The 13,609-nt window shown below is 45.9% G+C and overlaps 2 protein-coding genes across 5 annotated transcripts in view; both read left to right on the top strand.

Annotated features, from left to right (window-relative positions):
• LOC138764600 (zinc finger protein 850-like) overlaps nt 1–13,609 on the top strand; it is a 41,132-nt gene that overhangs the window by 25,242 nt on the left and 2,281 nt on the right. The gene's annotated exons all lie outside the window — the stretch shown is intronic.
• The window catches only part of LOC138764591 (zinc finger protein 235-like), a 55,797-nt gene continuing 45,349 nt past the window's right edge, over nt 3,162–13,609 (top strand). For 2 of the 4 annotated variants that reach the window (XM_069940711.1, XM_069940710.1), the window contains exons 1-2: nt 3,162–3,492; nt 10,463–10,626. The gene's annotated coding sequence lies outside the window, so the exon portion shown is untranslated. The remainder of the gene's footprint in view (nt 3,493–10,462; nt 10,627–13,609) is intronic. The other 2 variants (XM_069940713.1, XM_069940712.1) reach the window with 1 other exon arrangement.

The following is a 13,609-nucleotide window of genomic DNA, read 5'->3' as shown; positions in this document are numbered from 1 at the left end:
TTACTTTTGACTGTGACCCCTGTTGAATTGCAACCCATCCCCATGGCGGCAACTTTGCCCCATCTGCCTGTCCTTCCACACAAACTCCCCTCCAGCTGTCTCTACTTGTGCGCCAACCACCTCCTCCTCATCACTTTGGTTCCCACCCCCTGCGAATCTAGTTTAAACCCCAACACCATTAGCAACCCCCCCCCCCCTGCCAGGATATTGGTTACCCTCCAGTTCAGGTACAACCTATCCCCACTTGTGCAGGTCACCCCTACCCCAGAACAGGTTCCAATGATCCAAGAATGTGAAACCCTGTCCCCTTCACCATCTCTTCACCCATTCATCCGTTGGCACCATCTTCCTGCGCTGACCTTCCCCAGCTCGTGGCACCAGGAGTGATCCAGCAATGGCCACCTTGGAGGTCCTGCTCTTCAGTCTCTTTCCCTCTCCTAACTCCCTGAACTTACTTTGCAGGACCTTTACCCAACCCTGCCCATGTCATTGGGACTGATATGTACGACAACCTCTGGCTGCTCACCCTTCCCCTTAAGAATATTCTGCACCCGCTCAGAGTTATCTGGATCCAAGCACCCGGGAGGCAACACGTTATCCTGGAATCTGTTTTGCAGCCGCCAAATTTCCTACCTGTTCCCCTGACGATTGAGTCCCCTGTGACTATCGCTCACCCTTCCCATCTGAGGCTCAGAGCATTACTCAGACAGGTCATCCAGCTCGACAGTATCCCCTCCTGGTTACTGAGGGGAATGGCCAAAGGGGTGCCCTGCACTGCCTGCCTGTTCCCTTTCCCTCTCCCTGTCCTGAAGGCTACCCAGCTATCCCTCCCCTCTGCCTCCCACATGATGCAGAGTTCATGTCCAATTCCCTCACCTGGTCTGTAAGAAGCTGCATTTGGATGAACCTCTCACAGATGAAAACATCAGGAATACTGTTAGTTTCCTTGAGTATCCATATTCAACAAGAGGACCATGTCTGTACTCTGACTGCCATTCCCACTGTCTATTAAAATGGAGAGAGTTTAAAAAAAATCTCATTATGTTGGTTGTTGTGAGTGAGGAAACAGGTTTGGTAGGTCTCAAAGGCCAAGGACTCTGGACACAGTTTTGGTAGTGAAGGATTTTATTTACAGAAGGCAAGTATGAGAAATGGTAGCAGATGCAACATACACACCCACACATATAATCATCATGATGCCCCACCACCCCTCGACTCAGTGCAGGCTACAAGGAACAGTAATTAAATGCTCCCAACCCTTTTAACAGTGCACATCTTACCAACAGTTTCTCCAGCACCCTTCCACATTTCTAGGCCTGGAGTGAAGCAGGGTGATCCCAAGCTGGCAAAGAGAAAGAACAAAGAGCACATGGCACCTTTATAGTGCTGGAGGGTCCAGCTCAGGTCGTTAGCAGGAACCAGTGCCTCGGTGCCAGGAGGGTTAATCCAATGACAACAGCCAATGGCCCAAGGCTGGAGAGTCCATTCCAGGTCACGTACATGGCCAATGGTGAGGTGTGCACTAATGGGTGGGATGGAACCAAACCTCGATTGGCAGCCAGTGTGTCCTCCAATGTGACAGCCACAACCCTTCCCAATACATGGCCTCCACTCCTGCCTCTCCACCTCAGCATGCTGGAGCATCTGGAGGCGAGAGCTCAGATTCCCAGGCCTATGCCAGGCCACTCTCATAATGGCTGTCCTACTTGAGTGCTCCTTGCTTCTAATGGCTAGAGATAATTTTCTAGAAAACTAGAGAGTTTTTCTTTCTAAATATTTTTATTAAATTTTACATAAGCAAACTGATATATACAGAAAGTTACAAAAGATGTCAAATCAACAGTTATATAATGGAGAGTTTTAAACTAGCCCCTACCTCTTGGGGCACTTTTCAAATGCTCCCCATTCACAGCACTGCAATCACGGACCGACAAGATTGAAGCAAGCACCTACCTGTCCTGCTGCTTTTTAAATGCTCCTCATCTCATTCACAGTCCCTCTCTCACAGACCCCGACGAGACATTGAAGGTTAAGAAAAGTTTGTATAGTACACAGATAGGAATGGGGCCTCCTTCAGTGCTGGCGTGTTCTGTGATTATAATTGTGTTGGCTGACCGGCGGGACTGAACTTGCTCTCTGTACCCCAGTACACATGTCAATAAATACAAAGTATGCGATCTGGTGATCATTAGGGGATCAGAGGTGGAGAGGGTGAGGAAATTTTGGGAGCCACTATCTTGGAGGATCTTTCCTGCACTCAACACACTCATGATATCATGAAGGAAGCCCTACAGCACCTCTACCTTCTCAGGAGTTTGCGGAGATTTGGCAGGACAGCAGACACCCTGGTAAATTTCGACAGAGGTGTGCTGACCAGTCTATTATGGGGACACCAATACCCCTGAGCATAAAACCCTGCAAAAGGTAGTGTGGACAGCCAAGGACATCACAGGCAAAACCTTCCCCATCATCGAGAACATCTATAGGGAACGCTGCCATCGGAGAGCAGCAGGAATCATCAAGGATCCACACCACCCAGCACATGCTCTGTTCTCGCTGCTGCCATCAGGAAAGAGGTACAAGTGCCACAAGACTCGTGCCACCAGGTTCAGGAACAGCTGCTCCCCCTCCACCATCAGACTCCTTGAGAACAAAATCAATCACGGACTCATTTAAGGACTCTGACTTGTGCACTTTATTGATTTTTCCTCTCTGGATTGCATTCAGTTATTTACATTTCTTTAGTTGTTTACATATGTACATTAGGTGGAACTTTTTTTGCAGTTTTAAGAAGTGGTCATTCTGCCTCGCCCAGAGGAAAAAGAATCTCAGGGTAGTATATGATGTCATGTACATACTCTGACAATATATTTAAAATCGAAACCAGGAACAGCTTTCAGAAGTTTAAAGAGAACATTGAGCCAGACATCGAACTATTGGGATTTCGGAACAATGAGATGTAAAATTATTGTAGTTCATTAGTTTATTATTTTGTATGAGTTGAATTTTCTCACCCTTCTTCTACCCCAACTTCCCCCTCCACTTTCCCCTCCTCCTCCCTACCCTTTTGCCCCTCCCCACCCCTTCATCCTTCCCCACCCCTTCACTTCACCCTTTTCCCTTCCCGACTTCACCTTTCCTTCACCCACCCCTTCCTTTCCTGCCCCTTCACACTTCCCGATTTCTCTTCCCCTTCCCACTCTTTTCTCTTCCCTTTCCTACTTAACTCCTCTTCTCTTCCCCTCCCCACCACCACTTCCCCCTTCAACTTCCCACCCCTTCCCTTTCCCCTTCCTACTTCCCACCCCTGCTTCCGACCACTACTCCCCACCGCCCTGATTGGCTGGGGAGCACCTTGGTTGTCCGCTCCCTTTTAGCGCCTCCCATTGGTCCGAAGTGCCCGTCACTCGCAGCGCCCACGTCAGCTGCGCTTGCGCTGGTCATGGAAACAAAGAGTGGCGCTGGTCATGGAAACAAAGAGTGACGCAGGAGGTAAGACGGGCAGGGAGGTTTACAAATTCCAGCAAGGCGTCAGTCCCGTAACCAATCGAGCAGTGCCGGGGGACGAGTAGAGAAGTGTGATTTTTTACGGCTGACACCAATATGAAAGGATGAACATTTTCCTGTCACCGCCGCTTTCTCCTCTTTCATCCTGTCCGACCTCTGTAAACGGTCCGTTGGCTCCACGGCGCACGCGCAATGGCGGCCCCCACGCCAGGGAGCGTCTCTAAATGGAGGCTCTAAATGGGAACGTCTGTCAATCGAAAAGAAAATTGTGATGGAGCAGGTGGCAAATTACCGGCCATAAAACCTCGAAACCATTCTTGACCTTGATTTCAGAAGTCACCTTATTTCTGGGACTCAAGACTAAATTCACTGTCCTTTTTACTCCCACTTTGCCAAAGTAACTTTTTGATATTTTCTAATATGGCCCATTCTGGGACCTGGTGTCAGGAACATTTTCTTGGAACATTTTGCAATCCTGACGATGCTGATAAAACTTGCATTGTGAAATATAACTGGGAGCTTTGGAGGGGGGGGGGGGAGATGGGGAGAATGTCATGACAAAAGAAGTGTAAGCCCAGAGGAGAGACTGATTGGATTTGCAAAGAGAAGTAAATCAAGCTATAACATTTTGGGAGTGGTGTGGGCTTGGGAACAGGATGTAGCTAAAGGTTATCACGTGTGAAAGAGAAAAAAACTAAACATAAAGCAGTTCAGGAAATCAATCAGACATTGCAATAAGTTCATTAGTCAATATTAGAAGATGCTTTATTTTACACTTGGTAAGATGGGACATTGCTGTAAGGCCATAGTTCTTATCCTTCCTTGGGAGGTCATGATGGGATACCCTTTTTAACAATGTTCAACTCTGCAGAAGATTCGCCCACTGCAATGCTGGGTAATGATTTCCAGCAAATGACGACTTAATGGCAGCGTAGATCTGAAGTCAGGATTGGATGTGGAGTAGGTGACGGTTAGCCCATGCACCTGTCTTTCTGATCTCTCTTGGTGGAAGATGTCACTTCAGTATTTGCAAGTGGAGTACTTTATGTATGGTAGATTTTGCCAATTGTACAGATCAGTCTAGGCAGATGGTCGTTGGAAGGAGTAGCTCTTTGGAGTGCCAGTGTGTGAAAATCAGGAAGTCTATTTAGATCTGGATGTATTTACCCTGCTTGTGTTGAAGGTGGGTGATTAGGTCTCTTGACATGACTTGATGGTCAGTCACAGGGTGTTCTTGCAGCAACGTTACATAGTTGAACCAGCTATGTCTGAGGAAGAAATGGTTCCAGCGATTCAAGAACCTGAAACACTGGCCCCTGCATCATCTCTTCACCCATTCATGCACCTGCATTATCTTCCTGTTCTGACCTTCCCCAGCTCTTCAGCCTTTTTCCTAACTCCTTAAACTTATTTTGCAGGACCTTTACCCCACTCCTGCCCATGTGATTGGTACCGATATACACCTCGGCCTCTGGCTAATCACCCTCCACTTTAAGAATATTCTGCACCCGCTCAAACATTCTGGAGCTGAGCACCCAGGATGCAACACACTATCCTGGAGTCTGTTTTGCAGCCGCAGAATCTCCTCTTTGTTCCCCTGATTATCGAGTCCCCTGTGACACAAGATGCTATGTAGTTGATCCAGCGTTTGAGGAAGTTGATTTGGGATTCAATCGCAGTAGTTAGTTAGACTGTTGTTTGAGATATGATTGTGACATACTGACTATCAGCCATGACAGAACATTACAACCCATTAATAGGCCATTCTGTCCACTGAGCCTGTGCTAATTGTCAGGCACCTAACTACAGTAATTCTGCCCTATTTTTCTTCTCCCCAACTCTCCCCAGAAGTTCGCTCACCTACAAACTAGAGGCATTTTCCAGTGGCCAGTAGGTTAGCGACCAGCATGCCTTTGGCAGATGGAAGAAAGCTAGGGCCCCCAGGGGAAACCAATGTGATCACAGGGAGAGTGTGCAAACTCCAATTAGGCAGCAGGATTGAACCTGGAACTGTGAGGCGTAGGAGTTGCGCCTCTGTGCATGTTCTTACTGCCAACTGACAGCAAGATCTTCACTTTACCAGGAGTTGTGAATGGATGTGAGCAATTTTCAAACATGAGCAGATGTTTCTGGTAACATTGCAATGGAAGGAAGGCCATTATGAGGCACTAAAGCTGTTTGGGAGTAGTACATTGCAGTGAGGAACTCCTGTGTGATATTCTGAAACCATGACCTTGGATTTCCATAGCCATCTGCTTTGTGCAAAGTACGACTCCAATTAGTCAAACGTTTCTCCTTTGAAGCCTGTTCATGTTAGTTACTCCAGGGGTGTTGATGCTGCCCATAGTCAAAAGTTGCCTTGAAGGAATGAATGGAAGGGCTTCTTAACCCGGGATCGGTTGTGGGATGTGTGATGTTTGCAAGCCAATCCAGTTGGACCTCAGAGCTGGGACCAAAGTCAAGTCGTCACCTTTATTTGTCGTTCATAGCATGTGTGCACGGTAAAGACAAGATGGTGTTTTTTCAGGACCACAAAGCATATTTACATAAATATAGGTTAGAATGGAAGTTCAACACATCTAAAATATTAAGACTTATAAATACACATTCCACAGTACCCAATCCCCAAATGTTCTGGGAGTTCAGGAGTCTGATGGCTTGGGGGAATAAAGCTCTTGCCCAATCTGGACATCAGGGCCCAAGTGCTGCAGTACCTCCTACCAGATGGCAGAAGGGAGAACAGTTTACGTGAGGTGGGTGTGGTGTTGTAGTTGTCCCTCATGTGGTAGGAAGAGAGCTCCCAATAATCTTTTCCACTGCCTTCACTATCTTCTGCAGGGTCTTGCGGTGATGCAGTTATACAGGATGCTCTCGATACGTCCTCTGTAGAATATAGTGAGGATGGAGGGTGGGAGATGGACTTTCCTCAGCCTTTGCAGGAAGTAGAAGTGGTGGTGGGCATTGTTGGCTATGGATCTTGTGTTAAGGGACCATGTGAGGTTCTCTGCCAAGTGCATATCAAGCAACTTGATACTCTGGAGGACCTCAATGCTGGAGCCATCAATGTCCTTGCAGTAAGGTTCACTTGCACTGTTGGTTGGGGTGAGGTTAAAACTGACTTGGTATGCATACAGAACCTAGATGCAGAGAGGTGAAAGAAAAGAGGCAGAATGGACTGGAAGTGACGAGAAATATTTTCATTTCATGGATGACCAGACTGAGGTAGAGTAATAGAACATTACAGCGCAGAACAGGCCATTCAGCTCATGATGTGCTGATCTATATATACCTACCAAAAAAAGACCATGTTATTGATAATTCATTTTCTGCATTTGCACTCGGACTTCTTCCCTGCCGATCTTGGTGCAGTCAGAGACAAATATGGTGAAAAGTTTCACCAGGACATTGCAACTATGGAAAAGCGGCATCAGGGCAACTGGAATCCATCAATGCCGGCCGACTTTTGTTGGACACTGAAATGAGAGGCATCAGATTCTGAGTACAAACTAAAATCAGTGGCAAAACATTTTTAGGTCAGTCATTATGTGATTCAACATGCTCAATTCAATAAAAGTTAATTCAATGTTTCTCCATCTTCCTACATGATACAGCAAACCTGAAATTATCTTTGTGTTCAGCTTGAAGTTGTCTATCAGAGCCCCCAATTTTTTTTCAGGAAGCCAACCTTTAGAAAGAAATTGTCCAGTGTAAATGAACAAACTGCTAAACTGACACACAAGTCTGGGTAGTTGGGTCCTGATTAGACGTTCCACAGCAGAGAGCCCTGTTCTTGTCTCCGTTATTGAAAAAAAGTGAGGAATGAGTGAAAGTGTAGCTTACTGCTCTGAGCTGACTGCCTACTCCCTCTTCCACCAACAGTCACCCAGTTACCTGCCCCTTGGGTGTGACCGTCTCCTTCAAATATCATCCCCTCTGGCACCTGAATAATCCAGCATTCATCTGGCTCTAGTTCCCGAACTTGGTCTGTCATGAGCTGTAGCAGGATGCATTGCATTTCTTGCAATTGGTGTCATCAGGGGGATGCTTGGGGATGATGCTGTGAGGGATTGAACATTTGGAGCTCTTCACTGTGGAAACTAAGCCCTGTGCATCTTTGTGGGAAGCGAGGGAACCAAATGCAGAGATGCTTGGTGAGAGACACTGCATTGCAAGGACGGAACGGCAATTGTCATTGGGATCCTTAACTTGCATGGTGATTGGACAGATCAACTTGGTGAAGTCAGTCTTGAACAGGAGTGCATAGAATGTAGCTGTGATGGCTTTCTTGATCGGTATGTTAAGAAGCGTACAAGGGAACATGTTATCTTAGTTCTGGTCCTGTGTAACGAGGCAGGTAAAATTAATCAGAATTTATTGGCATGAACATATCACGATCTTCATTATTTTGGGGCAGCATTGCATGTTCAAAAATTGTATTTCCAAATACGTTAATTTTTTAAAAAACACATAAATTAGTTCAAAGAAGAGGGAAAAAAGAGGTGAGGAGTGTCTAGTTCATTGTCCATTCAGAAATCTGATAGTGGAGGGGAAGAAGCTGTTTCTGTACCTTTCGGCGCTCCTTTTCAGGCTCCTGTACCTCCTTCCAGATGGTAGCAGTGAGAAAAGGTGGGGGTCCTTGATGCTAGAGGCCGATTTCTTGAGACACCACCTCTTGTAAATGTCCTTAATGAAGTGGATACTAATGACCATGTTGGCACTAGCTGAGTTCACAACTCTCTGCAGCCTCTTCCTGTGATTTTGGGATTATTAGGTTTTCATACAGGTGGTGGGTGAAATAGCAAGATCCAAAACCAGTGTCTCATTCTTAAGGGAATGAGAGGAGTTGGCAAACGAAGAAAAGGAACAAAGGCTACAGTGGAGACTTTCCAAGAGATTTTTCACAGTGCTCAATAAAAGTATATTCCAGATAAAATCAAGGATGGCACATGTAGGGAGAGCTCGCCTTGGATAATTGAGGAATTAAAGGAAGACATCAAATTGATGCTTCAGTGGACTAATCAAATTGTGATTTATTAACAGGAACAAATAAAAATAAAGCAGGCACAAGTGGAGCAGCCATTGTTGGAGTGGCAAGTGTAGGAGTGGTGAGTTCAAGGTTTTGGCTCGCGGGGCTTCAGCGAGCAGATGCTGAGGATGTGGTCCAGGTATGGTCAGAGTAGGGAGTGGAGATGGCAGCTAGGACAGTGGTATGCTCCAATTGCAGGATGTGGGAAATCTGGGACAGCAGAGGTGTTCCTGAATACTACCCCTGAAAGTAGTAGCAGTGCATCCAGCTGCAGCTCCTGACAGACCATGTTAGGGAATGGAGCTGGATGAAGTAAAAACACAATGCTGGAGAAATTCAGCTGGTCAAACACTACTTTATGGAGCAAAGATAAAAATTCAGAACCAACGTTTTGGGGCTCTCACCTTTTGTCCATATCGATGAAGGGCTCCAGCCTGAAACGTTGGTTTTGTATCTTTATCCTTGCTCCATAAGGTACACTGTTTGACCAGGTGAATTTCTCCAGCATTGTGTTTTTACTTCAACCACAGTGTCTGCAAACCTTTGTGTTTTACTGGAGCTGGATGAACTCTGGACCATTTGGGAGGCAGAGGGGATGATAGAAGCTATAAAGAGACAGCTATACCCAAGAGGAAGGTAGCTGAGTGACTTAAGAGGGAAGGGGGATAGGCAGTCAGTGCAGAGCACGCCTGTGGCCATTCCCCTCAAAAATATGTATACTGGTTTGGATACTGTTGTGGGGATGGGGGTGGGGGACAATCTACCAGGGACAAGTCTTAGTTGTCAGGTCTCTGGCACAGAGTCTGTTCCTTTTGGTCAGAGGAAAGGGGGGAGAAAAGGAGAGCGAAAGTGATTGGAGATTCAATAGTGAGGGGAACCGTCAGGAGGTTCTGTGTACAAGATCGAGACTTCTGGGTGTGTTGTGACCTCCCTGGTGCCAGAGTTGGGGATATCTCAGATCAGGTCCACAGCATTCTCAAGCAGGAGGGTGAGAATGTCATGGTCCACGTTGGTATCAATGTCAGGAAAAGAGATGAGATCTTAAAGGGGGAATATGGGGGGTTATGAAGGAAGCTGAAAAGCAGGACCTCAAGGGTGGTGATCTCTGGATCGCTGCCTGTGCCACGCGCCAGTGGGAGTAGGAATAGGAAGTTGTGGCAGAGGAATGTGTGACTGAAGAGTTGGTTAAGATTCATGATGAATGGGATCTCTTTTTGGGGAAGGTATGACGTACAAAAAGTACGGGTTGCACCTGAACAGGAGGGGGACTGGTATCGTGGCGGGCAGGTTGGCAAGAGCTGGTGGGAAGGATTTAAAATAGTTTGGCAGAGGGGTGGGAAACAGGAAGAGAGGGCAGTAAATAGCATAGAAGGTACACAAGCCTGTCACGAATTGTAAGGAAGGATAGGCAGTCAATAGCATAAGATTTAGGATTTAACTTGGTGTACTTAGGAAACAAAATTAAAAAGTGTGATGAATACACCAATGAGTGTCTTGTATTTAAATGTCCACAGAATAAGAAATAAGGTAGATGACCTTGTGGTGTATCTGGAAGCTGGCAGATATGCTATTGTACCATCCCTGAGTTGTGAAAACTAAATATCCGTGGATAGACAGTGATTTGGAAGGACAGGAAGGTAGGCAGAGGGGGTGGGTGGGTCTGCTGGTTAATATATGGTTAGTGAGCAGTTCCTTTGGCCGTTCAGTATTCTCACTGTCTGTAGGAAGAAGCTGATACTCAGGCTGGCTCTTGCCCGATTGGAGCTGCTGAAAGATGCTGTGGGTTGGTAGGTGTCTGCAACAATTTTGCGCGCCCTCTTCAGACAACATCCTGGTGGATCACATTGATGTGGGTGGAGGGAAACTCCAGTGATCCTTTCTGCCACCCTTGTGGTCCTCTGGATTGACCTCTGATCTACTTTTTTGCAGCAACCATACCACACAGTAATACAGCAGGCCAGGATGCTCTCAGTGGAGCTCCTATAGAAGTTGACACGATGGTGACTGGTAGCCTTGCCCGCTTCAGTCTTCTCAGGAAGTGCAGTCGTTGCACTTGACAAGCGAGGCGATGTGTGTCAACGATAGGTCACTAGGTAAGTGGACTACAGGAGCTTGGTGCTCTCTACTCTCTCCACTACAGAGTTATTGATGTGTAGTAGATGGTGGTTGTTCCTGGTCCTCCTGAAGTCCACAATCATCTCCTTTATCTTGTCCACGTTCAGACTCAGTTTGTTATTCTCGCACCATTTCACGAGATTTTCCACCTCTTCTCTGTAGTGCGACTCATTGTTGTTGCTGATGAGGCCAACGACTGTTGTGTCTTCAAGATGTTGTGGAGCTGGGTCTGGCGATGAAATCGTGGGTCAGTAGCGTGAATGGTAGCAGGCTGACCATGCAGCACTGAGGTGCGCCAGTGTGACAGTGCCCGACGTTCTGCTACCCACCCAGACAGATTGTGGTCTTTCCGTCAGGAAGTCTAGGATCAGTTACGGAGAGGAGGTGTTGAGTCCCAATGAGGACATCTTCTCCACCAGCTTCTGGGGAATGATCGTGTTAAACACTGAGCTGAAGTTGATAAACAACAATATGAGGCGGGTCAGAATGGAGTGAAACAACAAGGCTGTTGCATCTTAGGAAGGTGCAGGACAGGTATATTCCAAAAAAAAAGGATGTGTTTGAATGGAAAAATGACACACTTGTGGCTGACAATCAAAGTCAAAGCAAAAGGAAAACACGAAAGTCTGCAGACACCATGGTTGAAGTAAAAACACAACGCTGGAGAAACTAAACAGATAAAACGGTGTCCTTTATATAGCAAAGATAAAGATACATCACCGACGTTTCGGGCTTGAGCCCTTCCTCAAGGTATGCTTGCTGAGTTTCTCCAGCATTATGTTTTTACAAAAGAGCATTCAAGGAAGCAAAAATTAGTGGGAAAGGAGAGGACTGGGAAACTTTTGAAAGCTTAAGGAAGGTCAGAGGAAGGAAAAGATGAACTTTGAAAGGAAGTTCGCAAATACTATCAAAAAGGATACCAGAGGCTTTTTAAAGTATATTAAAAGCAAAAATAATGGCAGGGAACTGAATGAGAATTTTGCATCAGTCTTCATTGTAGAAGACTTTAGCATAACACCTGATTCCAAGGTGTCAAGGAAGAGAGGAGGGTGCAGTCACCATCACCAGAGAGAAGGTGCTTGCTAAACTGAATGATCTAAATCAATAGGTTCTGACATGGGTGTGGAGGACTGGAAAATTGCAAAGTTTACGCTGCTATTTAAAAAGGAAATCTTACTAACGGACTGTTAGTCTAAATTTGGTTATTGGGAGGTTGTGAATGGTTATGGATGAGGTTATGGAGTACCTGGAGGTGCATGATAATATAGGCCAAGGTCAGCATCATTTTCTTGAGGGAAAATCTTGCTTGACAAACATACTGCAGTTGTTTGAAGAAACCACAAGTAGACTAGACAGAAGAGAAAAGGTGGATATTGTATATTTGGATTTTCCAAAGGTATTTGACAAGGTGCCGCAGATGAGACTGCATAACATAAAGAGAGCCCGTGAAATTGCAGGAAAGATATCCGCATGGAAAGAACCTTGACCAATCGGCAGGAAAGTGAATGGGAATAAAGGGATCCTATTCTGGTTGGCTACTGGTTAACCGTGGTGTTCCACAGGGGTCAGTGTAGGGACCACTTCTTTTTATGATGTATGTTGATGATTTGGATTGCAGAATAAATGAGTTTGTGGCTAAGTTTGCAGATGATGCAAAGACAGGTGGAGGGTCAGGTAGTGATGAGGAAACGGAGAGCTGCAGAAAGACTTGGATAGATCAGGGGAGTGAGCATAGAATTGGCAAATGAAATCCAATGTTGTAAAGTGGATGTCCATGCACTTTAGTGGAAGGAATAAAAACTCAGACTATTATTTGAATAGGGGGAAAAATTCAAAATTCGGAGGTGCAAAGGGACTTGGGAGTACTCGTGCATGGTACACTGAAGGCGAACCTTCAGGTTGAGTTGATGGTGATGAAGGCGAATGCATTCATACCTTGAGGTCTAGGTATAGGATGTGATGTTGAGGCTTAATAAAGCACTGGTGAGACCTCACTTTGAGTACGAGGACAGCTTTGGGCTCCTTATTGCAGAAAGGATGTGCTGTCATTGAAGAAGGTTCAGAGAATTTTCACAAGAATGATTCCTGGAATGAGGGGAGTGGCATGTGAAGAATATCTGACGGCTCTTTGATTGCACTCCTTGAAGTTCAGAAGAATGAGGGAATGGAGGGGTGGGGGGGTGGGACCCTCTTAGAAGCATTTCGAATGTTGAGAGACCTGGACAGAGTCGATGTGGCAAAGTTGTTTCTCATGGTAGGGGATGGTTTTTGTTAAATTGAGAAGTGTGTTTGGCCAATGACACAGCCTTACTGCTGTGAATGGTTAGATGGCACCTCAGGCTTTGTAACAGGTTAAAGTTCCTGTTTGTTGAAATCACAGTTTGTTTTGCATCGTGAAGCAGGTGCAGGATGTTCTGTGACGTCCAGATCACGTTGCTCCACATAAACTGTCTGTAATTCTTCCATTTCTTCCAATAGGCACCCTAAAACTGCCCATAATCTAATGGAATATATCATGCATCCAGTTATTAATGCCACAAAATATTTTATAGCAACTTGTTTGAAAAATCCTTTAAAATGCAAGACATAATTTGCATGAAGATTTTTCATTTGTCATCTTGAACTCTGGGAGCTTTGTTTTCAGAGGTTATTTGGATTTTTAGACCTACAGCACAGTAACAGGCCATTTTAGCCCATGAGTCCATGCCACCAATCTCACCCAATTACCCAAAATCCCCAGTACGGTTCAAGTGGTGGGAGGAAACCCACTCAGACACGGGGAGAATGTCCCAACTCCTCACAGACAGCACGGGATTCGAGCCCCGGTCCCAATCGCTGGTGCTGTAACGGCATTGCGCTAACTGCTCCTCCGACATTATTTTCTGATGAAACCCTCACTGATGCCTTTCTACCTCCAGACGTGGTGTCATAATTTCACAAATGTTGTTGCCATCTTTTAAA

This window comes from Narcine bancroftii, chromosome 5 (genome assembly GCF_036971445.1).
Source record: "Narcine bancroftii isolate sNarBan1 chromosome 5, sNarBan1.hap1, whole genome shotgun sequence".
NCBI classification, from domain to species: Eukaryota; Metazoa; Chordata; class Chondrichthyes; order Torpediniformes; family Narcinidae; genus Narcine; species Narcine bancroftii.
The sequence above is the reverse complement of the archived record's forward strand: the minus strand, read 5'-3'. Positions and strand labels throughout refer to the sequence as shown.